Raw genomic sequence first — 16,099 nt, forward strand, 5'->3', positions numbered from 1 at the left:
ATCAGGATGACCGTTACATTTTCTGATGCAGACAACTCCCTTCCCCACTGCAAAAGCGTTTGGACAGACATCAGTTAGGGGAAACTTCTGTCGTAATGCTGAAGCCTGGCAAGACTGCAAGCAATGGAAAACACTGTCCGGAGGAGAAGGGTTGGATAACTGCCTCTGACTTGTCACGCCACCAGCCCTAGCTGTAATTAAGAATACAGCTAATACCAGTGCCCTTCTGCCTGGGTAGAGGAGGTCTCCTCACTGTGATAACGACCAAGGCAACAGGCATTTCTCTGGTCATGTGGGTGATTTAGCTGTTTGACTGTATCCCCGCTGTAAAGCTCGTATTCGCATTGTCGTCAGTGACAAAGGGTTTTACTTCAACGCGTACTTCATTTTGCAGATGTTAATAAAGGCTGTTTCAGAAGCTGCATCGTTTCATTCATTCATTTTGTTTGGGGGTCTCCGTCCAGGTGCAGAGAGGCACCGCTTGCCCTCTCCGACTCCCGCTCAGGGCTGCTGGGCTGGCACGGCACCTTCCTCTAACGCTGGCACAAACCTCACGAGGTTTGAAAGTCCAAGATCGCAGTCAGCTCCGAAGATGTAAAAAGTGCTGCATGAGTGTAAGTTTTATGATCACATGTGTATGTGCAAGAAAAGTGATCAAAGATTTTTCCTTACAGCTTTGCTTTTTAAGTGCAGCTTAATGTTTTATAAAGGTTGAGTTTTTTTATTAAGTGTAACAAAGCTTAACGCAAAGAGGGAAAACACACTTTACTGTTATTTATAGTGCAACGGCAAAGTGCCATCGCTAGCGCTAAGAGAAAAGCACCAGCTAAATACCACACTGAAAAGAAGTTCTCAGCTGTCTTATCCCATCGCTAACACCCCAGAACGTGACAGCATCAGTTTGATTTCTTTTGTACTAAAGTCTGCATAGCCAAAAGAGGACTTTTATTAGCTTTTGCCTTAGCATTCAGCTTCTCCAGATGTGTAAGTGAGGCTGACAATACTCTTTCTCCTCTGTATCTGCTGGAAGCAATTCGTAGGTAATATTTAAAGTTCATAAGGCTGGAAATTTCAGATACCAGACAAGGCACAGGCAAACACTGTGTCCGATGCTTCTCTCACAGCCGTGAGAGCAATAGCACGGCTTTGTGTTATTTACTTTCTTGTGTCTGAAAATAACAAGGGAAGGGATGAATTTTGTGGGTTTTTTTTAATATTTTCTTGTGTCATTCCTGGACTCTGTGGTGGAGGTTTAACCACAGGTCAAGTGTTTGTCCACCTGAAGGTGACCAGAAATTGCAGAAGATTTAAAAGTCTCTCAGGTGGAGTTCATGGCTGCCTCGAATTCAGTTTAGCGACACCTCATACAGGGGAATTTATGGCAGGGTCTGGGACTGAATTGTACCATGTTCCCCCAAACAACGGGAATGGTGCGAAGTTTGGCAGCTGTTTTCCTCCCTTCTTCGCAGCACGTGTTCGCTACAAAACAACGACTTCTCCAGGGTATTGTGCTCTGCTTAAAATTATCCGTGTCCAGCTTTAGTTCAACGGGAGATGCCCTACGAGCGAGCAGCTCACCGTGTTGCTCGCAGCGCAGTGCATTGCTGGTAAGGAAGAGTCTGTGGATCTGGAGCTGGGTTGTTGTCCATGCAGGGACTAAGGCGGTAAAGAGATGACCCATCCTGTTGGCCGGGTCACACGTAAGGCGGTGGCCTGCCCTCCAGCTGGTCCCGAGTTGCCGCAGCCGCTGAGGAGGTTCCCAGAGCTCTGCTACGCACGGGGCCAGATCAGTCGTGGGAGAGACGAGTGGGAACAAACAGGGGAGAAGCACTCCGTGTTCAGGGAGGGTTCAGGGAGACTCGAGAGGATAAGAACAGGCAGGAAAACGTTTGGAAAAAAGTCTGCAGCCCTGCCATAGATCAGAGCAGCGCTCCGTGCAGGTGGAAAAAACATCAAATGATCAAATGCTGTCAAAATCAACATTGGGTGCTGTGTGGGTCCCCTTCACCCTCCAAAGTCAGCTCCTGTTCCGCAGAGCTCTACACAGATGTGCAAAGAGGGGAAAGAACAGCAAAAAATGACGTGACTTGTTCAGGCACACAAGAAATCAGTGGCTGGGCTGGTTTTCTTCTCTCCTTTCCAGCACCTATGCACTAGCACAAACTGCTTCTACACGGCATTGTGCTCTGCTTAACCTAACGTCAAGAGATAACCCCTCTTCAGCTTTAATTCAATGTTTTGGCTGCCTGTAGGCGTTGGATTACACTCAGAATGGCTATGAACAACATTGCTGCAAAGGGATGTCCCAGGGATATCGGTAAAAAATGTCAGGAATGACTAGGCCATTGCTGGCATGCATACGAATCCTACAGCGCCAAGATTACTCCCTTGGAAATTAAGGCCCGCGTCCGCTGTTTGCTGGTTGTTCCATCAGCTTGTCCTCGGTGGGGACCGGCCAGGAAATTGCATTGAAAAATGTTCAGAAAGGATGACCAAGGAAAAACTGAGGAAAATGAGTTGGCTTTATCAGGAAAGGGACAAAGGGCAGGGAGAGAGAGAAAGGGAAGCCAGAAGGGATAACGTGTAAAAAGCCGTAAGAAAACGGACAGAAACCGGTTCTTTTCCATGAACACTGGAGAACAGTAAGGAGTACCTAGTTTAACTTACCGGCGTTTTGTGGCCCACCTTTCTCAGGCGGGCGAAGCGGCAGCTGCCCTGGTCCGCTGCTGGTGCCAGCCGTGCTTTGGGCAGCGGCTGGGCTGGGGCCGCCTGACGTCCCCGCCACCCACGCCTCCCCGTTTCGGTGGGCTTGCAGGTCGGACCTCAGGGACAACTTGCTACCCATGCGGGTAAGGCGGCAGCGGAGGGGGCTACGCGGGGATGCTGCCGAATTTCCTCAGGGGAAGGATTAAAACCCTCCAAACTGGAGAGACACCTCCCTGCTAGCTAAAGCCAGCGTAGAGGTGGTCCCGCGCCCGGGCGCGACTCGTGCCGGGCGAGCTGCCAAGGCCCCGCAGTGCCGCCTTTCCTCGGTCTCTGGCTGCACCTGAGGAGGCTCGCTGACGCTTGAAGTCTTCTTGTTCTGCACTGGAAGTTGCCTCCCAATGAAGCTGTTTGTAGCATCCCTACCGTTGTTTCCCCGCGCGCTGCTCTAACCGAGCTGCCGGACGCCCGTGCTGGGCGGTTCTGCACGTGTCAGTAGGCAAGAGCTGGCACGCAATTGCTACTGGAGTCCCGTGTAAAGCCAGGAAATTCAAGGAATACAGTAAATGCTGCTCTCGATAAATCCGGTAAGCTCCGCAGTGCTATTTCTACCCATAAATGCCGTACTGAATACGTATTTGGAGCTCTGTTGCATTACACACCGCTGGCTCGGCTCGCTGCACCGAGCAGCTCTGCGCGCTTGCCCTCGTAGGCAAGGCTTTGGGTTTCCTGCGGAAACTGGACCTAAGTCCTGCGTCACCCCTGTGCAACAGACTGGAAAATTCAGTTTTTCTGTGTTCTTCGCAAGAAAGATTAACACGACCTGAGCTGCTGTTACTTCGGCGTCCTATGTTACTTTGCTGGGCTTTAATTTCAAATTATTTACACGCCCAACTTCCCAGGTCTCCACAGCGACGACCCGCGGCCACGCAGGAGGGGCCCTCGGGGAGGGGGCAGAGGGCTGGCGGATGGAGGAAGGGGGCTGCGTAGCACGCCTCGGCGTCCCCCCTCGTTTCCCAGCGGCAGAGCACGCGGGGGCCGCCCGCAACAGGATTTTAGCTCGTAAACCGCGCACGGGGCTCGTCCCTACTGCTCCCTTGCAGTATGTGTATACATACAAATTAATGCTATACTCAGCAGCTCTCTAGGAGCCCCTTGGGCACTTTTCCCCCCTCTCACAGGTCAACAGAGTGGAAAAAAAAGAGTATGCCTGCAACAAGGAGAAAGCTGGCTGCGACCCGTGCCTCACAGCAGCACCTGAAAGCTGTTACAATCCCGGGAGCACCACCCAGCCCATCAATTGCCTGGCCTGAATGGGGAGAGCGTGTTGTCTTTGCTGGGGCTTGTTCTTATAAATATAAAGATGAGCACGGTGGAAAGGTAGCTGCTATTTTTTTTTTTTTTTAAATATATATATATATTATTATGGGGAAGGGAAATGAGGGGAAAATACAGCTCTTATTTGAAAGAGAAAGCTTTTCTGAAGGATGTTGTGGCCAGTCAAGGAAGGATGAACTTCATTTAGGAGTTCGAAACACAGAGCTGCGTAGGCAGTGTGCTATAGGGAAACTGAGGCAGATTAACTAGCAGAAGGTAGCAAAGGTTTAAAGTTGCTCAGCAACAAGAGGATTAAGTACACATCAGTCTGGGAGCTGCGTTGCCAGGAAGGAGGCTAGCGTGAAACTGCGAGTGTGTGAAACTGCTCGTGTGCTCGGTTTGTGCTCAAAATGGATGAAGGTTTTCTTGCGATATAATCTGCTGTCCCAGCCATTTTCGCCTCCCCCCAGCAAAGAGCTGTGTACATCCTGGAGTTAAAATAACGCTAAACCTGCGTTGCAGAGATGGGCCTGCCATTTGGGTGACGGGGGGAGGAAGGCTTCGTCTTTGCTCCTTGGCGGCAGTGCCAGGTGCCTTGGCAAGGCTGGAGAAATGTCATCCAACTCTCTGTGCCTTAGGCAGTTGCTCTTGCTGCTGCAGAATAAATAAAAGGCAGAGCCATGCAGCATTTTACCCTCGATACCTATTCGCGTTTGAGAGGAGAAGGCACGCTTGGCTCTTTGTCTTGGCTTTGGAGCTTTACTCACTACTACCTCGCCTATTTTACGTGAGCTATGTCTGAAATACTCAGTTAATCAGGAGAAGGGGAAGAAAAAGCATTTTAACATGAATAAATTCAATTAGGAAATAAAGCGGTTATTTACTACTGCGAATAGTTAAGCTCCTAGGGATGGAGACCGAAGGGCTAAGGGCCCTGCATGCAAGAAATGGCCACCTCGTTAGCCAGCTGCACTCGATTTACGAAGATGCAAACCCAGAAAAGGAGAGAGGGAGGCAAAGTCCACTTTTGAGGGTGTTCTTGGCCTCTGCTTTTCCCCAGATGGTTGAAAGGCAGGTGGATGCCTCTGCTCTTCTGACGCTGTATTCACGCTCTCCTGTACAACCCCTGGCAGCTGCGGCAGTCGCAGGTAAATCCCTGCCGGTTTGTTCCCCTCCGGTGGGAAAGGGCTCTGCCTGGCCCTGTGGAGGAAGAGTTTTGAAGCAGCTCAACGGCCAGGGCGACCCGTGGGCAGGGAGAGCCACAGGCCGACGTGCAAGGGGAGCTGCCGGCGCTGGCCTCGATTTCCGGAGGCCGCCTCGTGCGTGCGGGTCCGGGGGTGGCAGCAGGGGGTGAAGGCTTGGTTTTTTTGGCTTTTGGGTTTTTTTGTTGTTGTTATTCCCAAGGATTTCAGACGTGACCTTGCTGAAGATCTCTCTTCCGAGCCGTGGGTATCTGCTGTACTCCCGGGGCGCCTGGGTCTGAGGATGCCTCCGCAGCCTCGCGTGCGACGTTGCCCCGCGCCATCAATCCTTCCCGCTCGCGTCCCCGTACCCGTCGCCCGGCATCTGCGTGGAGCCGCGGGGCCGTCCGCAGGTTTATGCTGGGGGGAGGCGGAGGGAGCGGCTGCCACCACGGCGTTATCCCGGCGGTTTTTCTGACCTGTCGCAGCAAAGCTGTAAGCTCTGCGCTTTGCGGCGGGCGTCCTCGAAAACCATCAGGACTTGGCTAACTGGATTGCCATCCCGTAGACACAAAAAGGAGCAAAGCTTTCGGACCGGCATTATTTTCAGAGTTGAATCACTAGTGTCACGTGGGTGCATATTTATCGCGAGGATACCCAAAGGAAAAAGAGGATATCCACTTCCAGTTGCCTCTGGCTACAGAGATTTTTTTTATACATAAATGTTGGCTGAGGGCGGAGTGGGATATTATGCCTACAGAAAGCTTGCAAGCTCTCAAAAAGCAGCAGCAGATGCTGCCCATAAATAATGGGGATAAAGAGAGCACTTGGACAGCAGCACAGAAAATGTCGTGAGTCCTTCTCAGCAAAGCACTCAGCAAAAGCGGTGCTTCGTGATGCGCGCAGCTATGCGGATTTTCTCTGAGCCGTTGCGGGTGTGCTGTTGTTGTGGTCGTCTCTTCTCTGGCGCGGGGGACTAGCGTGCCCGTTTCCCAGGGCTCTGACGTGGGCATCGTCATCTATATATTTTGGAGGAAAAAAATTCTGCTAACGTCTATATTCACAGACCGATCGAGTACTTCAGCACAAAGCTGTCAGTATTATTTTGTGGGGAGAAGAGATTTTCCATTATCGGAGAGAGACTATAGCTCATGCTCCGGCCAAAGCTTGCGGAAGAAGAATCCGTCTGAGATTCAGTCAGCTAAAGTCAGCCGTGCTATTTATTCCCAAGCCGTGTCTTCCCTAAATATCAAGTCTGTGCCAGTATCGAAGGTGCTTCCAACCAAAGTACCCTGCCTTTGACATAAATATAAGCCAGGGTCCTAGAGATAACTCTTCCAAAATGGTTTTATGGCTAGTTAATCAATATATCACAACAGACAGAGAGCGTTTTATTTTCTCCATTTCTATCCCACCCTGGATCTGTGTGTATATAGCGTTGATGCCAGCACAAGGATACAAGACCCTAAAGATCGATATAGAACGCTTCTTCAGGTGTATTGAGTACCGGCTGCCAGGAGGGAGATGACGATATATTTCTGTGAATTACGTTTCTGCCTGCCAGCCTGTTCAGCCTTCGTCCCCTAGCCGAGCTGCGACGGACGCCATGGGCCCGCAGCAGGGCTGCCGGGCGAAGGGGAGGCGCGCGCAGCTCCGGCTCGCGCAGCGTGAAGCCAAAGCAGCTGTGGGTCCAGCGAAAATCTCTGCTGCTTTAATCCTTTAAATTGTTTTTGCCCTTCCTACTTTTCTGTTCCGGCAAAGTGGGAAAAAAGATGGGAAGAGCTTGAGGCTGTTGGGTTTTGTTGTGTTTTTTAGGGAGTGAGAGAATCTAAATATTTCTTATTTTACTTTCTGTCCTCTTTTCTGTCTTGGGAGGAGCAAAAGCTAGGATGACAACTCGCAGGGAGAGAGTGACAAAGAAAAAACCCCCCAAACCTGAAAAGGCCGCTCCCGAGATAACTTGACCAATCTGATCAATATTTGTTTTAGTACTGAATTATTGAAAAAAGGAATTAAATTACTTTTCATTGCTATGGAAAATGGGAGCCGTGTGCCGCAGGCTTCTGCGGTGCCAGGATCTCGCCCCGTCTCTGCAGACGCGCTAGCCCTTCGTTTGAGCAGCTCCTGCCGCTCGCAGCGCGGAGCCTCGGCAGAAGCGGGCGAGCAGCGAGGCCGTGCTGCGCTCAGGGACGCTCGTCTGCGGCCGGCGCTTGGTCTGTCTCCTGCAGCACGCTGCCCCGCGCCGCTGAGGTCGTCTGCGGCGGGTGAAGGGGACGCCGGGAGGCAAGCGAAACAGGTGGGGTCTCCTGGGCTTGGCTGGCGGTCGGCAAAACGACAGTTCACTTGGATTTGGTGTGTGACTTTTTGATTTTGTTTAGTTTTTCTTCTTAGTGGCGGAAGAGCGCGCTGCTCTGCATGAAACATCCCGGCGTCCCCGTGTCGCTCCCGTCACCGCTGTTTTAGGTCCGACACGGGCCACCTCTGCCTGGGGAGACCTTTGCAGCGGAAAGACGTGAGCGCAGCAGCGGGGAGGTGCGGAGCCGGGTCCTCACTGCCCGCGCGTGTCCGGGCCGGAGAAGGAAAACGAGTGAGCTTGCACGAGGACGTTCTAAAATGCCGCTTGCTCCTCGGATATGCACGCTGCTCGCCAGGGAGAAGCTACTGGGTGATTTTTCAAGACTCGGAGAACACCGCAGCATCTTTTCCAAAGGCAGCGGCACAGGTAGGACGCTGAGCGGATGTGGCAGACAGCTGAGTCACACGTGGGTAGGTGGAGGTCATAGCCTGATTGTCCTAACGTTCTCTTAGGCTGCTTTACTAAGTCGAGTGGGGTTTTTTTCTTTTGCTTGGGGTTTCTTTTTGTTTAGTTTTTAGAAAAGAAGCATTTTGGGAGGAGGCTGCGCAGGGGCCTTGGCCTGCTCCCAGCCCTGCCGCTGTGTCTGGGGGTTTTTCCCCCTGCACAGCCGCTGCAGACGCTTGCCGATGGGCACGTTTGCAGCCTGCGAGGGTTTAGCCCTCGGTCGCGGTGGGTTACGGCAGGTTTTCAGCAGGAGGAGGCTGCAAGGAGAGTCCCCTTGCTACCTGCAGAGAGGGGGGAAACATTTATATTATAGAGCCACATCCTCCCTCAGGATGCGGGAATGTAGAGGGGGGATTAGAGGGGTCTGTGGACGCCTTGTTCACGCAGAGATGACCTTCGCCAGTGCCTGGGGTCTTGGGGACGGCTGGTGGCCCTCCCTTTCCTACGCCCTGCAGACGTTCATGGGGCACCAGGGGTGGAGGAAGCCCTCCACTGCGTCTTTCCCCCGTGATACTGGGATGACTGTTTCCAGTCTTGCGCTACCTTCGTGACAGGGAGCCAAACTTTCTTCTCAGTTCAGCCAGTGCAGTCGTGCAGTATGTGCCCTGCCTTGTCTCAGATCTTGCGCAAACCTGTCAGCTCAGCTGACCTGTGGGATCAGATTCCTTGTATCCCCCCAGAGGCATCACAAGGGAGCCAAGGGCTCCACTTAAAGCCCATCCTGCCAAGAAATGAGAAATAGTTGGAACTCAGTCACAAAACATTTCTGCAAAGCCACGTGCCTGGAATTTCCAATTATTTTATGTACCAAATTCTCTGTTTTCCAGGCCCATCTTTGACACATCTTTGCAGAAGCAAAGCTCCTCATTTTATGTATGTATATATATAAGTATACGTGTGTGTGTGTGTGTGTATATATATATATACATATATATATCAACTAAGGACCTCATCTAAGGCCACTGAATGAAGGTGCCATCACTGGTTCAGCAGGCACTGGCTTTGGATGCATGATAGAAAAGCACATACATGCACACACACCTCATAATGACTTCCACAGCACCATGTCCATGAAACAAAGAGGAATTTGAGCCATTATATTTTAAATGATAGTGTGGCTATTGACGTTTTGTTTAATGCCATGAAGTGCCAAGCCTGTTCCTCTCACTGGAGAATTCTTCTCGCGCATCCAAAGGAAACAATTCTCACTTGCTTTGCGCCCTGTACAAGGGACAGCATTTTGGTGAGAAGTGAACAGCAATCCAGTTTAAGCCTGAAATTCCCCTGCCAAAAGCAGAATTAAAAGATGTATATTATTTCATCAGGATGATTTGATCGCAACAGGAAACAGGTCTACAGCGCAGCTTGCGTGAAATCACGTTCTCTCCTTCCACAGAGGTATTCCTGTCACCTCTTCCGGTCCTAAATGTTGTTCTTTGATGGCTCCTTTGTATTCCCCGGTATGACTGCTCCAGCTGCTAAAAATAAATCTCTTGTGTTATCAGGGAATAAAAACAGCTAAAGTATCCTGGGAGCTGTTTCCACCCAGAAAAGCATAATGTCAGAAATTACCTTTCTTGAGACATCCGTATTTCTGTTATGATCCACTTTGGAGCCTGTACTCACGGATCTCATTCTGACAGTAGCCACAATTAAACTTTACAATTAATGTCGTCTGAGAAAAAGACCATGGCTATGTTTCTTCGAAGGCTGACAGTGAACAATGGGAGGTGAACACGCGGAAATAATGTTTCAGTTTAATCCCTTTAGTCTGTACAATACCCTGCACCTTATCTGGGTACCGTGCAGCATTAGCGATTGCAATTTTATTTCGGCTGCCTAGTTCTGTTGTCAGACAACTGATGGCAAAACTGTAGGTATATCAGGTGAGCTTTTGTCACTGACTGAGGTGGGCTTCATCCACGGCCTGCTGAAGTCAAAGACTTTCTCTTTCGCTCTTGGGTCTGGCTCGTACCTTCAGCGTACTGATAATGATAGCAGCCTTCTGCGGAAAGAAAGAGACAAAACTTGGAGTCCTTCGCAGGGTCTGGGCACTCAGACAAGAGGTCAGTCATATTGCAAATCCATGAAATCTATGATCTAGGAACTCATCCACGCTGTAAATTAAGGACGTGGGAGGGTAGAGTTGGGCCTGAAGTGGTGTCACAGCGGGTTCGATCCAACGTCGGTAAGAACCTGTTGGCTTAAACTTCGAGGGAGGTTTGGGAGCCTGCGCTTCACGGAGTCCGCCAGGCTGAGGGGGACCGGTCACTGGAGATCAACGAGTTTAAGCAAAGTTATGATATTTTCTTCTAACATTGATATATTGGTATTATTATTAAGACCCAATCAGGAATTCGGATTTCAAAATAATATCATCAGCAGTACTGACTGTTTTCTTTCTCTTTTTTTGTGAGGAACAGGCTTTTGCTGTAATGTTGGTTTATGGATTTTTGCTCACTTAGCTTTTTTTCTAAAAGATTTACTAAGTCTCTGTCATCATTTCACTCCTCCTGAAGAAGCTTTGTTTTTGAAGAAGCTGCAGTATGTCAGATTAAAGTGCAAATACCCACTTGGAGGCTCCAACAAGCTCTGTGCCACTAAGAGCCTTTGATTTCTGCATTTAATTATGTCTCATTGGATTATAATAATCCTATTCCTCCTCATTTCTTGAGCTCAGTTTTCCATACTTGTCTTGCACTTAATTAAAAATGCCTCCCTCGCTACTAGGCTGGTAGTGAAATTAAGGCTGACACGTGAGGGAACTTTGCATCTGGAGGAATCGTGCTTTTAACCTCTAAAGCGCAGCACCCCAGGGGCTCCTTGTGGGTGAGCTTTCATTCGAACACGGCAAAATCTGACCAGAAAGGGTCCCATCCGCGCTGCTGAGAGGTCAGGCGAGGCTCCCCGGACACCTGTCCCAGGTAGCGCCGCCGTCCAGAGCGGTTTCCAGCCTAGCGCCGTACCTCATCTGAGCAGCTTTGGCTCTTCAGAGCTGCAATTACAGATGTGCCCGAGGGCTCGGAAGATATTTGGGAGCTGGCGCGGGCGAAGGAGCCCCCGCGGCTGTGGTGGTGCAGCCCGTACGATTCGGTCATAGCCACCGTGCCCAGGGAGGCCGCTCGCTCCCCCTGACCCGTGTAACCAGCGCAGGGATTCGTTCCATTGCAGAGACTTTTCAGTAGGAAAAGAGGGAATTATATGGCTCAGGAAATTGGAAACAAAAAGCATCCGCTCTTGCTCCATTAAATAACATCTCCCGCGTGAGACCCTGTGGCAGCGAAGTGCAGGCTAGTGCGGCTGCCGTCGCCACCCTCGCGCTGAAAACAGGGACATCGCTGGTCAGGAGTTTCCTCTGGCAAAATTTTTCTTAAAATACAGCACCCAACTTGTTGTTTTACTCATCTCATAATCAAACCAAAGTCTCGCTTCCTCGTTTTCTTCTCTTAAATGTAAATCCCATCTATTTCGTATTGCTTAGTGTACTAATGTCAGCCAGTGAGGGTACACGGTAGCATGGGCATGGTCAAAACATCTGAGAACTTCCTTATTCCCAGCCCATGCCATAAGCTAGGGATTATCTACATTACTCTTTTTTCCCTCCCTTCTCCTTTTTTTTTTCTTCTCCCCTCCAGTCCCAGATCTGCTTCAAATACGTTTTGGGCAAATTGCAGTTGTCGAAATTTTCCAATTTGTCTGGTTGACTTTCAGGTACCTGAAGGGTGACCAGCTTTTCATAAGTTTAGGATGCTCGCGGCTGCTCACAGAAAAATAAAGAATACGTAGGTCTCTTGCTTTTGGCTCCCCATTTTTGGTTTCTGAGGGTAAAAATATATGCCTTTATAGCAGTATCCATTCTTCCCTTATGTAAAGAAATACTCATCATAAGGCTAAAAAATCGAGATTGCAGTCAAATCAAGTTAGAGCAAGGCAGAGTTTTGCCTGGTGCCTAAACAGATTCAATGCTTTATGGGCTGTATTGATTATGACACAAGCGTTATTGAACGCCTGCGTGATACTGTGAAAACCATGGCAGTAAATGTAGGTGAACCTGGTGAAGTTACCGGATTTGCGTGTCTTGCAAGGGCACCCTTTGCTGTGTCTTTGTCCAGCTAATGATCAGTGTATGTGAATGCGCAAGAGAGCCTGTGGATTTAAAAGAAAGATTTTGTTAATTTGTTTCGCAAACTCACACTAAAATACTTAGAATCTTGTCTTTGGAAAAATAACAGCCAATGCAGCACAATTAGTAGTGCGGGTAAAGTATTTTTAAGCAATTTTTTTCAATGCATTGTTTTCAGAGTTGTATTCTAGACAGCATTTTAGTATGTAAAGTCAATTATATAATTAGAATATGGTTCCTGCATTATTCACCGAAAATAAATGCTGCAGGGAAACAAAACAAAGAAAATGTACTTTGGGCATTATATTGCCATTGCATTTTTAGTTTGTGACTGCTTTGAGGCACCATGTCCTACTTTGAGGTTCGTGTCTAGCTCACGTCTAACTTGTTATCTGGCAATTTTTTGTTGAGGCAGTTGACAAAACCCTGTAATATTCCAAGTACATGCTCTTATTTTCTGTTCTAATCGCCTTATTTTCAGTTTTATTCCATTCAGCTCTATTCAGCTGAGTGGGTTTTTCTCTGTGGCCTCTGACCTATTGAGCCGTTCTGGCTTCTTGGGATCAACTGAAGGATTTTAGGGCATTACATTCGTGAAGTGGTGATTTTGGATTGTGGAAATTAATGCAGCTTTTTCTTTTGATCACCACTTTTTCCTCTGTAGAACTGCAGATCTAATCGCTGTCCTCCTCCAGCCCAGCTGGACCCGTAGTTCTGCAGCCAGGGTTTTCGGCAGCCTCCTCCAAAGCATTTCTAACGCAGCCCGACCACGGCGTTAAAGTGCTCTGCTCATTACATCGGCTGTAATCTTTGCTCTAGAGGCTGAGAGAGAGTGGTCAAATCCTGCCATTGTAACACGATTACCCTTCTATACCCAGAACGATTCCCGCTTCAGAGCAACGTTTCTGAAATCAGAGTCGGTTTCCCACGGGCCTGGATTATTTTTGGAAGCTGGTGAGTGATGGGGCGACTCATCGAGCTAATTACGGAGAGGAATACGGAGTGCGGGTTTCACACTAGAAAGGGTAAAGCTTGCTGGGGAAAACAGGCTCCGACTTTCCCCGGAAATCTGCAACAAACGAAACCTGTGCAAGCTGTCAGGACGGCCGGTGCCTCCAGCACCGTCCTGCCCGCTGTCCCCTGCTTGTCCCCAGCTCTGCAGCCTCTGCACACGGCGGCCTCCCAGGAGCTCCCACGGCCATGGAGATCCCCGGTGAAATTCTGCCCACGCGGTTTTATTTCCAGCCAGCCGGCTCACGTCAGAAATCAGCTCCCTCATTATACACTGCCAAAGCATTCAATAATACGGGCTATCTAAAAGCGGCGATCACTCCTCTGATCTAGTCCCTGCAAAAGTCCCTCTGACAGGGGGACATCTAGTTCGACTGTCACTAAATGCCTTTTGCTGTGCACTTGTGTTTCGTGCTGCTGCCAATTCTCTCCTCTCCTATCATCTGCAAAAATAACGCATTGCACTTGCCGCTGGAAAATTAGACGCAAGCGTCCCGACTAAGGTTTCCCAAAGCCTGTTTGCTGTGAGGATAGGCTTGGATATGCTTTTAACTTGGGCAGATCAGGTCTGTAAGCTGGCTTTGGGATGGCAACTGCAGGGCTCGATTTTGCTGAGATTGCCGCGACAGCTCATGCCATGGGGCTACTGTGGAGAAGATTCCCGTGTCCAGGCCCTCCAGACTGTAGCATTTCCTTCACTTTTTTATTACGTAGAAGAAGGGTTGGCATCTGCCACAGAACTCCACTCGTCTTTCAGTGGCGAAACAATAAAGCCATCAAAGACTAAATTTTGACAAGCGGCACAAGACAAAGGCAGCCCAAATGAAATGGAATTATCTGTGTGCAAACAAGTAATTTTAAATCAGCGCTAAGCTTCGTAATTGGACGTGCAAGAGTGGAAAACTTATTGCCGGAAGAAAACTGAAAATGGATGTAGCCAGGGTTGCACATTATAAAAACAGTTTTACTGCAGACTTATTTATTACAGAATTTTATAATGTCTTCATTGTGTCACTGTTATATAAGTGTCCAGAATTCTCTTTGCTCAATGAGTAAAATAAAAATGTGCTTAATGTGTCAGGATTAAATAGGTCTATGGGAAAGACAAGTTTACAAAGGATATTTCTACTTTAATACTCAGTATTTTGTCAGTGATGCCTTATGAAAGACATGGAAATACAGAGTAAAGATGGACTTTTGGTAAATGCTTCACTTCATTCTCCTTAGATCTTAATCCTACAGCGTGGTGTTTCTGAGGAAGGACAAAAATCAATTCATCATTTGGAAAGGAGCAATGTAATGGCTGCTATGAGAACGGTAGGGACAGGTCCATACGCGATGGGTCTTTGGGATGTCCACGAAAAATGGAGATCCTTGTGATCTGAACACCCGTGAGTGTGACAAAGTCATGTTCAGGGCATTTTTCTGATTTACATTTCTGTTCTAAACTTGCATATTAAAAAAACTTCATGAACAACGACACCGGGGCACGAGGCCAAGGGCAACGAGACGGCAGCCGTAGCCCTGCCCGTTTCCGTAAGGGCACCATGGGTGCAGCACCACCCGTATGCGCTTGGGATGTCCCGTCTGGTGTTGCCGTCCAAGCCCGCCTTGGCTGTGAGCCAGTCCCTTGTGGTGCTGGAGGTGTAGGTGCTGCTGTGCCTCTGTTTTGGTGGCGGGAGATGCGGCTCCCGGGTTTGCGTGGGGGTGAGTTCGTGCCTTGTCCTCTTTTCCCTTGGGATTGCTGCTCGGTTCCCCTGGCAGGCCCAGCGGTGCCCGGGGCTGTTTCGCACAGCGTTACTGCTTCCCAGGCCTGTGCGGCTGCCTGCTCGACGCCTAGGGCAGCCCTGTTGTGGAATCCAAGCTCGTGTCTCCACTGATGTGCCGGCTGCACGTCCAACGCTTCACTGAAATGGGATTTTACATCAGCTGTCGAGGTGGTTCATTCATTTCAGACATCACCTCTTGCTGGACAGTCCACTCAGTTGCCTTATTAGTAGCTGACTCCATTACAGAAATGTGCTGAGACTCAAGGAAAAGTACTTGAGGCTTATGAAACTGTAGATCTATGCTGAAAAAATATCTGCAGCGCTACAGAAATGACGATTTAGGATCTGCACTAAAATATTCAGCTGCTGAGCAGGCTCCCATGGTCATAAAAACTCTCCAATGCACAGATGTTTTTCCTGTCGGAGCAGAAGACTGCTGAAGGATGTCACCAGAATAAAACATACCTGTCAAAACTGTGACCTTTATCTCAGCTTGCCCCATGTGAAGAAAAAAACCCCTGCTCCCTGTGAAGTGGGCTTTAGAAAATCCTCGCTGCAACGTGGCCTGTGTTGCAGCGCTTACACTCTTGCTTCCCGCAGCGATCCAGGCAAGGCCTGGGCCGTTTCTTCTGCCGCCAAACCTCCTAACGCTGAGGGGAAGGGAAAGGTGGCTCCTGGACTGTGCGTCTCACCTTTGGAAAAATGAGTTTTAGTGTCCCACTAAGTGCTGGAAACTTGTCCAGTCTGATCGTGCCAGCTGCTTTGGATTGACTCCCGGCAGCTTCCTAAGCTGGCAATGTTTTTACCTCGAAGTACTGGGTCATATCTCTCAAGAAGATTGCAGAGAATTACGTCTCCAGGCTGAGCTGCGTGCTCTTCCAAGCCGCCGACAAATTTTAGTGTGTTCTGCGTGGCAGTTACTGGAAATAGCTGAAGTCTGCTGAGGATGAACTGGGATCCATAAAAATGTTCTTCCCACTTAAGACGACAATTTATATTTTAACTGCAGCCCCCAACTTAATGGTGGCAGATTTATACATGGAACCGTTCAGCTCCGTCCTGCTTTATCCCCGCGTAGCTCCACTGAATTGATACTGGGCATCTGAACTACGGGAAAAGCGTAGAAATAAGAGCAGAGAAGCTAGCAACATCAAAGAAAGCCCCAGCACGTTCCTCCTACAGGTTGCCTTAATTA

This window comes from Dromaius novaehollandiae, chromosome 4 (assembly GCF_036370855.1).
Source record: "Dromaius novaehollandiae isolate bDroNov1 chromosome 4, bDroNov1.hap1, whole genome shotgun sequence".
NCBI classification, from domain to species: domain Eukaryota; kingdom Metazoa; phylum Chordata; class Aves; order Casuariiformes; family Dromaiidae; genus Dromaius; species Dromaius novaehollandiae.